Source organism: Ochotona princeps, chromosome 2 (assembly GCF_030435755.1).
Source record: "Ochotona princeps isolate mOchPri1 chromosome 2, mOchPri1.hap1, whole genome shotgun sequence".
NCBI lineage: Eukaryota > Metazoa > Chordata > Mammalia > Lagomorpha > Ochotonidae > Ochotona > Ochotona princeps.
Window position 1 is genome coordinate 93,893,309 of NC_080833.1, and position 18,631 is coordinate 93,911,939.

General features: G+C 40.9%; 1 protein-coding gene across 1 annotated transcript in view; it reads right to left on the reverse strand.

Annotated features, from left to right (window-relative positions):
* Positions 1 to 5,408: 5,408 nt before the first annotated feature.
* Positions 5,409 to 18,631, reverse strand: part of KCNA3 (potassium voltage-gated channel subfamily A member 3) — a 29,347-nt gene continuing 16,124 nt past the window's right edge. Inside the window, exons 4-5 of the transcript XR_009244888.1 lie at positions 14,297 to 14,424; positions 5,409 to 5,599 (exon numbers count right to left, since the gene is read on the reverse strand). The gene's annotated coding sequence lies outside the window, so the exon portion shown is untranslated. The remainder of the gene's footprint in view (positions 5,600 to 14,296; positions 14,425 to 18,631) is intronic.

Consider the following 18,631-nt stretch of genomic DNA (forward strand, 5'->3'; position numbering starts at 1 on the left):
GGTGGCCTCCAGGAGCCAGAATATTAAGCAATTGATGAGGGTGGAAGAAACGGAGAGTGTGGGAAGGCATATCTAAACAGATCACTTAGAAAACAAGCATTGTTTATAAAATAGAATTGCCTGACTATGAGATAAGAATCAATTACAATATTTAATGTGAAACTTTCTTTTCCTAAGGAAATTGCTTAGGAAATAACCAAATATGTTCCCAGCATGTTGCCTTGTGGTAAACTTGGAATGAGAGATTTAGGACTGTGCATGCATGCGAGTCACTGTACTGATGTCTTTCACATGGTCAGTTGGTGCTCAGTGAACATCACCCATCATGACTACAAGGTTTACTTGGCTGTCTGCATTGCCTCGGTCTTGGAGGAGCAGTTTGGCAGTGCAGCCCCTAGGGTTTAGCTAGAAAAATACTCAATTACTTGCCTCAAATGGAGAAATGCAATTTATTAAGCAGTGAAAAGTTGTGCATAACCAAACCCAAGAGTGAAAGGAAGAGAAAAGAGAGATTTTGGGAGTACCAAAGCAAATGGTGAGTGTAACTATGAAATGTGTGGAGGGGGTCAAGTGGACAATAAACTAGGAAAACATCAGCCCTTTATGGTTGGAGATGGACGGTGTGGCATCACTGCCTGGTTGACTCAGGAATGCCCTGCGCTGTGGTTTTTCAGTGTTCAGTTGTGAATATTGGTGCTTGCCGTCAAGTTCCTCAAGCAAAGCTACAAAAACACCACACAAGCTCCTGACTGTGGCTGGGCTGCCCTGATTGATAGCTTTTTATTCCCTCCTCCTCCTCTCCCCCTGCTGCCCCACATTCTCCACCTCAGTGAACCTGAAATACTGAAAGTACCACATCTCAAGACTCAGCTCACAAATTCAAAATCTATTTTCTGTGAGTTTAAGTTTTCTTTTCTGTTTTGAGGCCCCAGGATCTACCTCTATCGAATAACATAATACATGAAGTATTCAGTCACCTGGAAATGCTGAATACAAGTTTACCTCAATAGTATAGTTTATTTGCCTTTGTTATATGTGAATTTGTCTAGAATGTTTTTTGAGGCTATTTAGATTATCATCTTAATTGCATTTTGGGAAATGCCCTCTGTAATTTATTGGCCGTCTCAGTTCATTTTCTGTGGCTATAAGTGAGTACTACAGACTGAAATATAAAGAAGTTTTATTCAGCTCATGGGGCTGAAGCCTGGGCAGTTCAGGGCTGAATGTTCACATCTGGCATGGACCTTCTTACTGATGAGGATTTTCTGTAGATCCCTGTGGTAACCCAGGGCATCATATGGTGAGAACAGAGCAGCTTTGCTCAGGCATCTCTTCTTTTTTATGAAGTAGATTTGTTCATTTGAAAGGCAGAGTGACAGCAAGAGAGGGAGAGTGAACAAGTGAGTGAGAGAGTTCACCAAGTGCTGGTGTACTCCCTAAACTCCTGCAACAGCCAAGGCTGGCCAGGAACGTTGTCTGGGTCTCCCAAGAATTCAAACCATCTTCTGTCACTTACCAGGGGTATTAACAGAAAGTTGGATTGGAAACAAGGTTGGGTTTGGATCTTAGGCACTGATATGATATGCAAAGATCCCACATGGCACTTCAACCTAGTGACCTACAAAACCTGTCCCTCTCCTCTTCTTATAAAAGTCGTAGTTCCATTAGATGGCAACCTTATGGTCCCATTTGATGTTAATCAGCTCTGGAAAAAACCCCACCTCCAAATCCCATAGTGGTAGTAAAGGTTTCTTCTCCTTTAGTGCCTCAGAATGGGGGTCAAATATCAGCCTACATTCTGATGGGAACGTGCAGAGCACTTCCTCCTGTTTGTTCTAAAATTACTTCCCCAGTGGTCGGCTTAAGCCAGTGCTCTTCAGGAACAATGTTCTGGGATCTGCTAACCAAACCTGCATTCTCTCACCCAGAACCTTCCTTGTCATTTTCTCCTGTCCTCTGCCCAACAAGGCAGCTTTCTGTCTAGTCATGCCCTTCCCCTATTTGCCATGTCAGTGCTCAGAGCCCTGCCTCATGCATGAGGTTTGTCTAGTGCAGAGGCAGCTAGAGGGAAGATGGTAGCCAGATGTGTGCACCATGGCTCAGTAGGCTGGCAAGGTAATCTGTGGGTTATCTGAGGCCAGTTTGTAATCCCAGCCTGCTTTCCTCTTAACTAGCTTCCCTTGCTCTCTTTTAGAGTTTGCAGGGGGAGGTGGGTAATGCAGCCTTTTAAAAAAATTATTCCAAACATCTGCTAGTAGCCTCTAACACAACCCAATAAATACAGTGTATTACAAAGTCCTTAAAAATGACTTTTGGATGATCCTTTGTTTATCTTCCCTCCATTAGCAGGGCTGATGAAGAACTGCTTCTGTGTGTTCACCTTAGTATCTCTCTCTCTCTCTCTCTCCTCCCCTCCCCTGACATCTGCACAGATTGAAGTGTTAATTAATGAGGATATTTCATTGCTCAGGCTGTCACAAGGTGCGACTGAGACAGACTGAAAATGATGTAAGCTATCAGCGTGCATTCTGTTCTCCAGGAAAGATGGTAAATTCTCACATGAGGGAGATGGTAATTATTCCCTTCAGTCTGAGTAGCCAGGTTTCATGGGCTGCTGGGAGTTGGAGTAACGCTTGACTGCTGAGGCTTACCTGCATGCATCAAATGAGGCAATGTATAAGTGGGAACCTGTCAAGTCCTGCATAAAGGTCAGCCCTGCAGCTTGGTGCATAACATAGTCGGTGGTTGTGATGCATAGATTCATCTTATGTCTCCTGAGTGGGTGGAGTTCCGGTTGGTTTTGATTGTGATCTGTCTGGAGTTGACCAACCTGTTGGCATGAGGGATGTGTGATGGCTGAGCCACACGAGGAAGTCAATGACAAAACACTAAGTTTGAATGGCTCCTTGTTTTTCGAGGCAGGACAGCCCCCTGGGGTGCCTCCACAATTTGCTTCCCAGTTCACTGGCCCAATTGGAGTTGGTCTCCCTCAGCTGTATTTGTGGTCACGTGCCAGTGAGGCTGTCTCTATTTTCTTTATTTACTATTCTGTAGTCTTCTCCACTCTTGGAAGAAGAGGGAACAGTTGAGTTGTCATGGCAACCACTACCCCTACCTCTTTTCTGTCTCCTAACAATTTTTTTCTACATTTTAATACGATCACTATTTATAGTGCACAAAGCTGCATCCCCCTCTGCTGCAGCTCTGCCAGGCAGACTTCCTGTCTGACCAGAATACTAATAGCTGTGACGTGGCTTTCCAGTGAGGGAGCAAGCAGATCCTCCCAAGCCTTCACTTTGGTGTACCTATGTGTTGCTGAGGATAAAGTTTCAGCACCAATGCAGAACTTGACTTTTCATCTATGAAGAACTACCTATTGACAGGGCTGACAATTCTGTCTTGTCAAATGAACCCAAGCTGGACACACATCAGACCAGATATGTCTGGAGGAGAGCAGGTGTGAAGTGCAATATTTTAATCTTTATTATACTGGTAGAGAGAACTATACTCCTGGGCTCTAATTGTGCCAAACTGTGAAGTTATAGCACCTCGCAGGAACTGCTGGGAGATATGAAAAGCCAAAGGTGGAAAGAAGGCAGTGTGATATAAAGGGAAAACACAGAGGTGTTGTTGCTTAGGAGTTGTGAGAGGAATGTTCTCACCTGGACCTCGCACTTTGCAGGGCTGTTGTGAGGGGAAGAGACACTGTCTTCCTCCCGGTGTTTGGTTAATGTCGGCTCTGGAATCAGCTTCTAATCTCAACTCTGACTTTATGACTTGAAGGCCAGTTACTTCACTTCTCTATGCCTCAGTTTCTTCATCTCTGGAATCTCTGTTAAAAATAAAACCCATGTTTGAAGAGTTGTTTGAAGGATGTAGTAAGTTTATATAGGTAAAATCAGAACAGTGCCTACTGTCATTGGTTATGGGTTTTTAACAAATGGGAAGGATTGTTTTAGTTGTTTATCAACATCCATGAAGACCACTATAAACCTGGGGTTTTTGCCAGGTTTTCCAGTTGCTAATGGAGAAGCCTAGTCTTAAAGGTTGGCAGCGGTCACTTCGTTATGAAATGGAACATTTAGACTACACTGAGAAGCAGAATCTGATCCTAAATAGAAAATCATAGTAGCATTTCAGTTTTCAGAGTCCAATAGTGAAAATACTCATGTTTATCATGTTATTTTGGGACTGTTAAAAGACATTGATATGAGGCAACTGTTTTTGGTTTGTTTTGTTTTGTTTAGTTGAAACCTGATTTGAATTTATGTTGTTTACCCATTCTTATGGCTAACAGGTAGTGAGTCTCTGAATAATTTTGTGTGGTAACAATTTGATATTGGTGCTTTTTTTTTTTTTTTAAATTTCCCCATTCTATTTAAATGGTAGAGAGAAACAGAAAGCAAGCAAGCACTTCCATCTATGGGCTCGCTCTACAAATGCCTGTAATATCCAGGACTGGGCCAGGCAAACGCAAGCCTGAGGTGGAAACAAACCTAGCCAAGCCATCATTGTTGCCTCTCCCAGTTGCACATTAGCAGGGAGCTGGAATCAGATATGGAGCTGTGATATGAACCAGATACAGATATGGAACAGGGGCATCTCAAGAAGCAACTTAACCATTGCACTGAATGTACTTCATGAAATTTTTTATGTGCATATGAAACACCTGGGGAGTTTACTAAAATTCAAGTTCCAATTCTGCATATTTGATGTGGGGCCTGAACTGCATTCCCAGTAAGCTCATAAGAGATGTGGCTATTATTGGTGCCTGAGGAGCAGCAAGCAGCGAGGTTCTGTGGTTTCCAAGGCCAACTTTTCTCTATGGAACCTTAAGCAGAGGTATCGGTTTAGATGAAGGTCTTCTCTTTTTCTTACTCAGGTTCGAAACTGGAACTACCCAATGTTAGTAAAACCAGGTCCTGATAAGAATTGATTCAGAACAATGACTGGAAACTGGAAGCCTCTTTTTCTGAGGTTTTTGGCAAGAGAAACTGAGGAAGGCAAATTATAGTTTCTTTTTCTGTTGACCTACCAGCTCAGAGATGCCTGACTATGTTATGTAAACTCTTTCCTCTTGTTTTGTAAGTCAAGAGCAATCACTCACTTTGTTTTATTCTTAAAGCATTTCCAGAACCCGATAAAAGTCATCATTTTTCCTGATGGTTGACTTCTTTTTTTAGTGGTGGTGGAAGTTGATTTATTCGGAATATTTTTGAAGATATGATTTTTGGATCAAACTCCAAGTGAAGCAGAGCCAGATGAAGACATAATTATTAAAACATTAACTTGAAATTTTGACTCCTGTTTAAAAGCATTGCTTTCCTACTATAAATCTCTGGAAAGCTCTTATTTCAGTCCAAGCTTTGCTACAGAAAAAAAAGAAACCCACAACCCCAACACAAAGCTCTTGACATGTTTTTAACAACTAACAATAACAGTGATGCACAGCAGCTGCAAGCTCACTTCCGAGTCACTGTGGGGGAATTAAAGGCCCACAACGTAAGATGAGAGGTTAGAGCTACTTCACAGGATGAATCAGTCCGTGACTCACAGCTACTCCAGGCGTTGCAAGCTTCTCTTTGGAGAAATGGGTGAACTGTGAAGGAAAATGTGGAATCAGAGAAAGATCCATAAGGATTTCCTCCTTCAATTTTAGATTAACCACGATTCAAAGAGTATGGCAGTGCATCCAAATACGCTTGTTTAATTGAAAAGGTCATCTCAGCTAGATTTAGACTTACAGACATGTCATCTGCCCTCTTTATTATAAGACAGTAAGGTGTTTGACAACGGAAAAAATTATTATTATTCCTAGATTATTAAGCAAGATCTGTGACATTGCTCCAAAAGACCCAGAGATGAAGGCATGCTTTCAGAGATGATAACTGTATCAGCCAGTAGCAACTCATATGGGAGTTCAGAGGGTACAGTTCGGCTGCACAAGAAGATTCATTTCTTTTTTTTTTAATTATTTATTATTTAACTTCATTAATTACATTGTATTATGTGACACAGTTACATAGATACTTGGGTTCTCCCCACCCCTCCCCAAACCCTCCCACCATGGTGGATTCCTCCACCTAGTTGCATAACCACAGCTCAAGTTCAGTTGAGATTCCCCCATTGCAAGCGTATACCAAACATAGAGTCCAACATCTTATTGTCCAGTCAAGTTCAACGGCTTCTTAGGTATACCCTCTCTGGTCTGAAGACAGAGCCAGCAAAGTATCATCCCAGTCAATTGAAAGCTCCAACATACCATCAGCAAAAATTTACATCATTATGGAATTAATTGACATAGTAATGAGTAACCAATATGTTAAAAGTAAATGCGAGTTCCCAGCCACCTTCTGTGACCACCTCACCTATACTTCAATTTTAGTTTATACACAACATATAACATTCCAAACATAATATGTTATACATAACATCATATCATCTTAAATTAAGGCAAACATGTGGTATTTAACCTTTTGGGATTGGCTCATTTCCCTTAGCATTATGGTTTCCAGTTTGGCCCATTTGGCCACAAAGAACTGCATTTTGTTTTTTTTAATAGCTGAGTAGTATTCCATGGAGTAGATGAACCATAGCTTTCTTATCCAATCCTCTGTTGATGGGCATTTTGGTTGCTTCCATGTTTTTGCAATTACTGATTGTGCTGCTATGAGCATAGGAGTGCATGTTGGTTTCTCATAGAACAAGTGTTCTGGATATATTCCTAGGAGTGCTATTGCTGGATCATACGGTATGTTGAATTTGAGTTGTTTGAATATTCTCCATACTGATTTCCATAGAGGCTGTACCAGCCTGCAGCCCCACCAGCAGTGGAGTAGGGTTCCCTTTTCCCCGCAACCTCGCCAACAAGTGTTGTTGGTGCTTTTATTCATGTGGGCCAGTCTTACTGGCGTTAGGTGGTACCTCATTGATGTTTTAATTTGGATTTCCCTTATTGCCAGGGAACTTGAGCATTTTTTCATATGTTTATTTGCCATTTGGGTTTGTTCCTTTGTGAAGTGTTTGCCCATTTCCCGTGCCCATTTCTTGAGTGGCTTGTTTGTTTTGACATTTTGGTTGTTTTGTAGCTCTTTGTATATTCTGGAGATCAGCCCTCTGTCACCTATGTCGTGTGCGAAGATCTTCTCCCATTCTGTGGGTTGCCTTTTTACTTTGTTGATTGTTTCTCTAGCTGTACAGAAGCTTCTTAGTTTGATGAGGTCCCAATTGTTTATTTTGGTCTTGATTTCTACTGCATTTGGAGTCTTTTTTAGGAAGTGAGGGCCTACCCCTAAGTGTTCCAGTGTGTTTCCAACATTTTCTTCCAAAAGTTTGAAGGTTTCTGGATGTAGGTTTAGATCTGTTATCCATTTAGATCTGATCTTAGTGTATGGTGAGAGATGTGGATCTATTTTTTTGTTTCTGCAGGCTATCAACCAGTTGTCCCAACAGCATTTATTGAACAGACCTTCCCATTTGCCTGGATTGTCGTTTGTCTTTTTGTCAAAGATTATTTGGCTGTATCTGTGTGGGTTTCCTTCTGGTGTTTCTATTCTGCTCCATTGATCTTCCTCTCTATCTTTGTGCCAGTACCACGCTGTTTTGATAACCACTGCCCTATAGTATGTCCAGAGGTCCAGAACTGTGATTCCCCCTGCTAACTTCCTGTTCTTCAGGATGGTTCTAGCTATCCGTGGTTTTTTGTGCTTTCAGATGAACCTTTGCATCATTGTTTCCAGTTCCATGAAGAATGTTTTGGGCAATTTGATTGGGATTGCGTTGAATGTATATATTGCTTTTGGCAGTATAGACATTTTAATGATATTGATTTTACCTATCCAGGAGCATGGGATGTTACTCCATCTTTTGAGGTCTTGTTCAATTTCTTTTTTAAGTAGTTTGTAGTTTTCTTCAAATAAGTCTCCTACATTTTTGGTTAGGTTTATTCCCAGATATTTCATACTTTTCTCTGTTATTTTGAATGGTATCTTGCTGGTTAAGTCTTTTTCCATCTTGGGGCTGTTCACATACACTATGGCTGTTGATTTTTGTTCATTAATTTTGTACCCTGCCACCCTACCAAACTCTCGTACAAGTTCTAGCAGTCTCTGTATTGAGTCTCTTGGCTCTTCTACATAAAGAATCATATCATCTGCATATAGTGAGAGTTTAACTTCTTCGTTTCCCATTTGGATTCCTCTGATTTCTTTTTCTTGTCTTATGGCCTCAGCGAGTACCTCTAGGACTATGTTGAATAGTAGTGGAGAAAGTGGACATCCCTGTCTTGTTCCAGATCTCAATGGGAAGGGTTCCAGTTTTTCTCCATTCAGTATGATGCTGGCGTTGGGTTTTTCATATATGGCTTTAATTATGTTGTGGATTTTTCCATCTATGCCTACCTTGGTTAGGGTTTTTAGTAGGAAGTGGTGTTGGATTTTGTCGAAAGCTTTTTCTGCATCTATTGATACTATCATGTGATTCTTGTTTTTCAGTTTTTGGATGTAGTGTATCACATTTATGGATTTGCGAATGTTGAACCATCCCTGCATTCCGGGGATGAATCCTACTTGATCTGGATGAACGATCTGTCTGATGTGTTTTTGAATTCTGTTGGCTAGGATTTTGTTGAGAATCTTAGCATCAGTGTTCATCAAAGAGATAGGTCTGTAGTTTTCCTTCTCTGTTAGTTCTCTGTCTGGTTTTGGGATTAAGGTAATGTTGGCTTCATAGAATGAGTTTGGAAGGGTTGCCTCTTTTTCTATTGTTTTGAAGAGTTTGTAGAGGATTGGGGTCAGTTCTGTTCGGAATGTTTTGTAGAATTCTGGAGTGAAGCCGTCTGGGCCTGGGCTTTTCTTTGTTGGGAGGTCTTTAATCACTGATTCAATCTCTACTTCAGTTATGGGTTTGTTCAGGTCGTTTGTTGCCTCTGGGCTAAGTTTTGGCAGGTGGTAGAAGTCTAAGAACTTTTCCATTTCTTGGTGATCTTCTGATTTGTTGGAGTACAGTGCTTTGTAGTAATTTCTAATTATGGCCTTAATGGATGCGGTGTCTGTTGTTATGTTGCCTTTTTCATCTTTGATGCTGTTAATTCTTGCCTTCTCTTGTTTTTTCTTTGTCAGTTGGGCCAGTGGGGTGTCTATCTTGTTTATCTTCTCAAAAAACCAGCTTTTTGATTCATTGATTTTGTGTATGGTTTTTTTTAATTTCTATCTGGTTGATTTCCTCCCTTGTTTTGATGATTTCTTGTTTCCTATTGTGTGTGGGGCTCTTCTGCTGTTGTTTTTCCAATTCCTGGAGGTGTGTGTTTAGTTCCTGTATTTGGTGCCTCTCTTGGGCCTTGACATGAGCTCCAATTGCGATGAGTTTACCCCGTAGCACTGCTTTGGCAGTGTCCCACAAATTTTGGAATGTTGTGTCAGAGTTTTCATTGGTTTCCATAAATTTTTTGATCTCATCTTTAATTTCTTCTCTGATCCATTGTTCGTTGAATAGCATATTGTTCAGCCTCCAAGAGTTTCTGTATTTCCTGGGACATTTTGAATTGCTGATTTCCAGCTTCATTCCGTGGTGGTCTGAGAGGGTACATGGTATGATTCCTATCTTTTTGAAGTTATTTAGGTTTGCTTTGTGTCCTATCATGTGGTCAATCCTGGAGAAGGTGCCATGCACTGCTGAAAAAAATGTGTAATCTGTGGCCTTAGGGTAAAAAATTCTATAAATGTCAACCAAGTCCAGTTGTTCTATCGTTTGTATGAGCTCTGTTGTTTCTTTGTTGAGTTTTTGTTTTGTTGATCTGTCTATTGTTGTTAGTGGGGTGTTAAGATCACCCACTATTATTGTGTGCATATCTATGTCTCCCCTTAAGTCCGTGAGTAATTGCTTCACGTAGCTAGGTGCGTTTGAATTTGGTGCATATATGTTCACAATGGTAATTACTTCCTGATGGATCAGTCCCTTCACCAATATATAATGTCCTTCCCTGTCCTTTTTGATGTGTGTCAGATTGAAGTCCACATCATCTGAAATTAAGATAGCTACCCCAGCCTTTTTTTCTCGTCCATTGGCATGAAATATCTGTTTGCAACCTTTCACTTTCAGCTTCTTCGAATCTCTTCTGGTTAGATGTGTCTCTTGTAGGCAACAGATAGTTGGGTGCTGTTTGATAATCCATTCTGTTAATCTATGCCTTTTGATTGGTGAGTTCAGGCCATTTGTGTTAAGAGTTAAAATTGAGAGGTTGTGATTTTGCCCTGCCATACTTGTTTTTGTGGGTGTTGATATCTGTGTAATTGCCCTTCCTTGTGTGGACTTTAGTGGGGAGATCTTCCTGTTTGCCATCTTTGCTTATGATTCACCTCCTTTTTTTCTGGATTTAGTGCATTTCTAAGGAGATTTTGTAGAGCTGGTTTTGTGCTGGCATATTCTTCTAATTTCTCTTTGCTGTGAAAGTATTTGATTTCGTTCTCAAATACGAATGAGATCTTTGCTGGGTACAATATTCTTGGTTGACAGTTGTTCTGATTCAGGATTTGGAAGATCTTTGTCCATTCTCTTCTTGCTTGTAAAGTCTCTTCAGAGAAGTCAACAGTGATCCTGATTGGTTTTCCCCGGTATGTGATCTTTTCTCTGCTTCGTACTTGTCTCAGGATTCTTTCTTTGTCTTCATTGGAGTGGAACTTGAGCACCATATGTCTGGGTGAAGATCGCTTTGGGTCATATCTGCTGGGAGTCCTCTGACCGTCCTGGATTTGGGCTGGATTCATGTTCCAAGTGTTTTGGAAGTTTTCCTGTATAATTTCGTCGAGCACCATTTGCATTCCTGACTCTTTTTCCGCTCCTTCAGGAAGGCCAATAATCCTAATATTCGATTTTCTGAGGTTGTCTTTCATTTCTTGTATGGTCTTATTGGCTTTGTTCAGACTTGTCTCCAGCTGTTTAATGAACTGGGTATGTTCGTTTTGTGTGTCTTCCGTTTCAGAGATCCTCTCTTCTGCTGTATTTGTTCTGTTGGTTAGGCTCTCAATTTTGTGCTCTAAGTCAAGGATTTTACTTTTCGTTTGTTGTATTTCTGAGGCTATGTGGTTCTTGAATTCCTTGAAGTCCTCCCAATTCTTCTCATTGTCTCTGACATATTTTAACATTATTTTTTTGAATTCCTTGTCTGGTAGATCTTCTATGTCTTCATCTCACATCTCCGAAATAGACATTGGCTTTTGATCCTTTATTGGTAGGGTGTTGGCTCTCTCATGTGGATCATTACCTTTTCTGGTATTTCTTCCCATTGTGTTAGTGTTTCTTTTTTGAGAGACCTAGGCACCAGTGTGCTGAGGGGTCTCCAAGCACTATCCTGTAGAGATCGGAGTCTGCAGGCGTGGAGTAGCAGGGTGTGGGAATTTTCAAGGCACTTTTGGTGCGTCTCCAGAATACTGGACCTCAGGGCGCCACTTCCAGGGCCCAGCGGATTCAAAGCGCACTCTCAGCTCGTCCCCTACAGGTATGCTACCACAGGGCGTGGGGGAGTGAAGGCACTCTCTGTGCGCGCCCCCTGTGCGCGGGATCACAGGGCTCAGAGGATTCTAGGTGCTTTCTCGGTGTGTCCCCAGTGCCAGGGACTGCAGGGCGTGGAGGTTCCAGGTGCTCTCTGGGAACGCCTCCTGCACGCGGGTCTGCAGTGCTCTCCTGGTTCGTCTCCCAAGGTCGGGACTATAGGGCGTGGGGTGTTCCAGGTGCTCTCTGGAAGCGCCTCCTGCGCAGGCCCGCCCACCCCAGCGCTTGCAGGGGACTGACTGCCCCAGCGCTAGCACGGGACTGCCCAGCCCAGAGGCGTGCTTGGGTTCCTGTGGGATAGCACCGCCCAGCTGAGTGCCAGACCACAAAGGCACGGGGGAGTATTCAGTGTGCCTTTTGCCTTTCTCCCAGACACAGTTTTGGCAGTTTCAAGGCACTCTCCCGGTGTCTCTAGACGCTGGAGTCTCGGGGGGGAGGGGCGGGGAGACGAGCACCAATTGTATTCAGGCTCTGTGCATGCTCCTGGGGGGCCAACTCCCGAAGCCTCCAACCCACCACTGTCCCCACCCAACTCACTCAAACCTCAGGTTCTTGCAGTCTGCCTCTTCCTCTGGTTGGAACCCTCGCCGCGGGTGCGTCTCCCGGCTACTGCGTCCGTTGCTGGTCCCGGCGGGTGCAGGCGGCTGGAACCTGGAGGCTGCGGCGGTCCCGGCGGGGCTTGGCGACCAGGGTGGGCGGATGCCAGTGGGTCCCGGTGAGGTCCTGGTGTCCTCAGCGGGCGCAGGTCCTGGCAGGTCCTGGTGACCAGGGTGAGCAGATGCCAGCAGGTCCCAATCACCGCCAGTCCTCATGGCCACAGCGTCTGCGGGTTGGTCTGCGGCTTTTAGCGTCTGCACTCAAAGGTGACTCAGCAGGTCAGGAGCGGAAAGTCGTCTTCCCTGCCCTTCGTTTTGTTTTTCCCTGGTTGCTCTTCCGAGTTGTGTGGATTTTTTTGGTTCCACACTGTCCAGGGAACTTCACGTTCTTCTCCCTGTAGTTCTATGCTGCTCCACTTATGCTTTTGTCGCGTTCTAGCCCTCTCTGTCTGTGAGCTCTCTCACAGTCTTCCTCCTATGTTGGCCATCTTGTGAGTCTCCCATGATTTATTCTTAAAAGAGGAGTTTTCTTCCTTCCGAGCTTCTGGATCCTTGTTACAACAACAAGGATCTTTGAGTAAATCACCAACACCAAATTACATTAATTGCGTATTATTCTCTGGCTCCCCAAGTTCCTTTCTAATAAACCTGGAGGCATTGTGATGAGTAAGTATTGAGAAAGACTTGCAGCCCTCTGGGTTGGTGTTTTACTATTTGTGATATTCTTTTCTGCATCAGTGCCAGTGGGAAATCTGTCTTTTCACTTTTAATAAGGAGTTTGCCTAGAATTATCAGTAACTAAAATCATACACTAAGTTAGTCAATGTTTTTTTGATATTAATAATGACTTACATCTGTTCTTGAAGCCTTTGTGTGGGCTAATTTCCAGTAGATTTCATAGGAATGAGAGAATGTGTGTATGCCTTTGAGCTGGAAGTCATTTTGACTGGGTTGGTAAAGATATCAGTGTACAAATACTGTACAATTTAAACACAGGAGCTCTTGTCAAACCAGAAAAAAAATTTTAAAGAAAGAATATTGAAGTATCCCTCTCGTGATGGAGTGTAGAAACTACTTGAAATTTTTAAATATCACTGAAGATACAATCTGATTGCTTGTCTTAAGTCAAAAAACTTAAAAATAGGATCGCAAGAGTTTATGGAATAAAAAGCAGCTCTTCTAAAAGCTGGATGAGGTAAGTGTGGTTGACTTGAAAGCATCAATGAATTTTGTCAACACTACTTAGTGTTTCAAAATTAAGAGGGAACATTTCCAAGTGAAAGACAAATTTGGAGTTGTATTGAGTCCAAGACAGTTTTAAGCACTGCAATAGTTCAATGACTTTTAAGGTTTTCTATGACTAGAACAGTCATCTAGTTTCTTCTGTGTGCATTTGTGTTGTCCATCCAGTGTGGAGAGTTTCTAAACAGCGGTCCATCAATATACAGCAACTTTTATACCTTATGGAAAATAAATTGCCTGGCCCTGGCTGCAAGGGGCCAAACACCCTTCCTCACCCTTATGCAGCCCTTTCTAGTTGTTCATTGAGTATCTACTCCTCTTACCTCCTGAAGACACTTGAGAGTGTAGTTGTTCTTTCCTTCTGTCCTACAGTACAACAGTATGTCAAAATGTTTGGGGCTGGTGCGGTAGCATAGTAGGCAAAGGCTCTGCCTGTGGTACCAGCATTCCATATGGGCACTGGTTTGAATTCCTGTTGCTCCATTTCCAGTCCAGCTCCTTGTTGGTAGCCTGGGAAAGCAGTAGAGGATGGCCCTCGTCCTTGGATCCCTGCACCTACGTGGGAGATGCAGAGGTGGTTTGAGGCTCCTGGCTCCTGGCTTTGGATAGGCTCTGCTCTGACCACAGCAGGCATTTGGAGAGCGACCTAGAGGATGAAATATCTCTCCTTGCCTCTCCTCCTTTCTGTATTTTGTCAATCAAGTTAAACAATTTTTTTAACATTTGTGGAAAAAATAAATTGGTAAATTCACTTTGGTACACAAAATTTAAATTGTTTTTTTTAATAATACATATGATAAACATTTTGAAGCTCCTCCATGTGCATGAGCTAAAATATGTCTTTGCATTTATTTTTTTATGAACTTTCTGAAGTGCTCTCTTACCCTGAGCCTATGTGGTATACAACTTACCAATGCCATAATCATAGGCTTTCTCATTTCCCACTATTTCTATGATTTTTTGGAGGGCAGAAATTACATCTTGTCAGTGTCTTGCTTGTTCAATGAGTATTTGTTGAAGATGCACTGGACACCAGGCACTGTGAGTACAAAAGATTGCAGGGCAGCTCTTTAGTTGCTCACAGATTTACCAAAAAGCAGACAGCAATTTTGTGTCTTTTTTTTTTTTTTTTTTTGATACAGGGGTTTGGACACTTCATTACTTGATTAATTTGGGTTCTGGAGGAAGTTGGACAAATGGTCCAGAATTGCAGAGACTGAGACAATTTTTTCACTGAAAAGGGAGAAGTAATGAAGGAGATTCTCAATAAGTGTTTTTGAGTGAATGGGTAAGTAGACACATACAATGGGGTTTCACTTTAATCCAAGATCATTAAGACTAGGTTTGCTCATGTGAATGTGGCATAAGACAGTGAAAATGGGCCCGGCAGCATGGCCTAGCTGCTAAAGTCCTCGCCTTGAACACACCAGGATCTCATATGGGCGCCGGTTCTAGTCCAGGCAGCTCCACTTCCCATCCAGCTCCCTGCTTGTGGCCTGGGAAAGCAGTCAAGGACGGCCCAATGCTTTGGGACCCTGCACCTATGTGGGAGACCTGGAAGAGGTTCCTGGTTCCTGGCTTCGGATCGGCGCGCACTGGCCCGTTGCGGCTCACTTGGGGAGTGAATCATCGGATGGAAGATCTTCCTCTCTGTCTCTCCTCCTCTGTGTATATCTGACTTTCCAATAATAATAATAAATCTTTTTTTAAAAAAAGACAGTGAAAGTGAAAACATCATTCTGCTCTTCAAGGTGCTGGGATGGTAACATCCCCAGTTTCTTCACTTCCTGAGGAAGCCAGAACTTGAGAGAGGAAGAGTGGAATTTGTTTACGCACAAAGAACCCCAGGTTAGGAGTCAGAAAACGTTGAATTCTAGTCACTTTCTGAAATTTACTGATCACATTATCACATCAGACAAATTGTATAACTGTTCATTCAGTTTCTTTGTCAAAAATGTGGTATTAGCTTCTTGGTTATACAGTTTTTTTTTCTTAGTTACATATGTAGAGAAAATAGCACTCAGGATTGAGATGTGGGCTAAAGAAAGAATTTTGAGAAAGTAGTTTATCTGTATGTAAATCTTTAACTCAAATGTAAAACTCTTATTGAGTTGAAACAACATGAATATTATAAAGCATAGTACAGGTGAAAGGCCCCAGTAATACAAACTCCGGACAACTTAAGTATGTGAGTTACCTCTGGGATATGCCTGTGGAGCTGTCTAATCTTATCTATCAAATATACCTGTATGGCTTGCCTCTAGGGTAATGTTTGCCAGGTTCTTTCTTGGCTACTCACATGCTGAGAGTTTGACCTGATATGCATAGAATGCCTGAAGGGAGAGGGCTATTTGAATTACAAATTTACTACTTTTGGAAGACTAGGACATATGAAATTGAAAGAGTCGTATAAATTGCCTTCAGAAATTATAAGGCAAAAATTAACTGTGCCTCAAAAATTCACACCTGCATTTATGAATGCGACCTCTATCTCTTCATTATTTAATGACGATTCAGGCAGTTTCCTCCGCAGAGCTGCTGGTTTATCTATACAGAGAAAAGGAAACTGAAGTATATCTATTTAATGTAGATCTGCTATTTTTTAGCTCAGCTTCAGGATTCCTGTCAGGTCCTCTCATTAAATTCTGTCCATGCAATTAATGTCTGATGACTTTTAGATCAGATTATGCGGAACTACTTGTTTTCCTGGGTGGTGTAATGGGTAAACTAACCAACTACTAATACCTGCACTCTACTTCTAACTTTGTTAAGGTTAGCAACGTAGTTTGTGTTCTTCACCTTGATCTAAAAGCATTTCTTAGGCCAAATTTAACCAAACACAGGTCAGGGATTGTGTCATGCAAACTCATTTCCTTGTGAATTGTGTAATTCAAAATGATTTAAGTTATTTGTTTTGCCCCTTCCGTTTCATTATCATTTCCAGAAGGAAAAAAAAAATTTCACTGCCCTTAAGCTATGCAAGATTATTCTCATCAGAGGTTTTGGTTCTTAATTTGGCTTTTCTATTACCATGATATGTACTTTGGCTGTGATGAATCAATCATATAAACAGTAGACATAACAGGAGGAAAAGCAAAAGATTGGTAAAGTACAAATGAAAGTACAGAAAAGGGAATGAGGTGTGAATGGGCCTTAACCTGCAGGTAGTGTGCATAAATGATTCTGTACTACATTATTCCTGTTGAAGTCCAACAGGTATGTGAGAGTTCTCTTAGAGGCATGGGTCAAGGAGAACACCTGTAATCCCTTGTATCCAATGTCTTAGTCTGTAAATGCTTGGAAATAGCTTAAATATTTGGTCCATAAAATGAAATTCTTACAAATTATGGCTCATGAAATCCACATCCAAGATCATATGATGAGAAAGCCTAAAAAAGTTTTTTTTTAATTGGAGGTTTATGTTTTCTTTGTCTCATTGCTAATTACCACATGTGTAAAGTGATCTAACTCTGAAATTTTTTAAAGGGAGGTGTTGTTTTAGACAAAATATAATTCCAGACTGAAAAAAAGACAGAGGGCCTTTGTTTTGGTAATGCAGCATTTGCTGACATTCCAAAATCACCAACACATTTAAGTAACTAGCTGCTATTAAGAAAATGATTTTGGGTCAACAATGCTAGGCACAAAAATAAGAATGAAGGGTATGAAAAGAGTGATTACTAGAAATTTTACTGTTTTGCTGCAAAGGACATACACAGAGAATACGATTGTAAGCTTTCTGAGGTCATCTTTGTGTTGACCTTAATACTTCAGGGTGCTTTGTTTGGAATAACGCACTCAATGGATGAGATAATGCATACTTGCTATGTCACAATTTACTCTCATAGCAGTGGCACAAAGCATAAAAGGACAGTCTCATTGTAAATAAATGTGTTCTTTCTTGAGACTTTATTGAACTTCCAACAGTATCAGATAGGAAACAATGGAAGAAAGCTATGGAATGTTGGCATCCAAGAAGGCTTGCTAGGTGTAAGGTATAGAAATCTTTATACTCATGTGGGAGGACACACAATAGAGTTAGAGATGTTCCAGCTGTTGATAATAGCCCATGTTTTGCAAAAAAGTACATAAACAAACAAAAGAATAAAACTCAGGGACGAGAAACAGTGGGGGAGGAGTCATTTGGTAAGAATTATTAATATAAGTAACTATATTTTGGGTGGTCTTTTATTGAATTCTGTATATAACACTTGCAATGAAAACACATTAAATACATGGAAAAATTTTATGAAATGCATCATGTAATCAAAAGTCGTAAGTATATACTGACATTTACTTAACAGAAGGCCCAAAATGATTGATGAGAACATCAGAGAACATGGTGTATGTAGGAGCTTATTTTAACTTTACATTGATATATGACAAATTAACAAAATTCAGTGTTAAAATATGATGAATGTAGAAAAAATATAAAATCTATGTTTTATTCTATATATTATTCAGAATTTTATTATTATCTAGGAACAATTATTATTTCACACCTTACAAAATAAAACTTATCTGATAAGGAGAATTAAACTTAAGGTTATAAAAATTTAAATTCCAATACAATAAGCATATGTTCCATTTGAATATTCACAGTAACACTGCATTGCTAATCAGTAAAAGTACAGAATGTATCACAGACTGTTGACTTCCAAGGGAAAGCAGCAATAGTGTCTAACTGTTGTTTGAGAAAAGAATAAAAATGTTATCAGTCATGGATTAATACATGAACGTTCAACATATTCCAACTGAGCAATCATCAAATTTTAATTTAATCTGGAAAACTTCTTAAGTGGATTTTTAAGTATGTGAAAAACTTTACAAATATTTAAACTGCAGCTAAATGTTAACAAAACTGTTACAACATTTGATAACCCATTTTTCTGAATTGTTACAGAAAATAATTAATGTTTCAAAAATAAAGGCATTTTCCTCCCCACTCCCTACCCTGTGCTACCCCATCACAGAACTTGTGCGATGAAAAATAATACGCTGAGAGCAGTCACTGTGGTGAGCGTGATTTTTTCTTCTTCTGATTCTCTGGTTCTGAATAACTGTGGTTACTTGGGTTGATTGTTGCTTCTTCCACCCTTTCAGAAATCATCCATCATAATGGATTTTAAAGAAAGAAAAAGATTAGTGAAGGAGATAATTTTTCAATCTAGCATTTTGTTATCTTTTGTATTCAGTATCTGTGATTAGGGTGTGTGGACTTGACATGTTTTAGGTGGAAAGTAGAT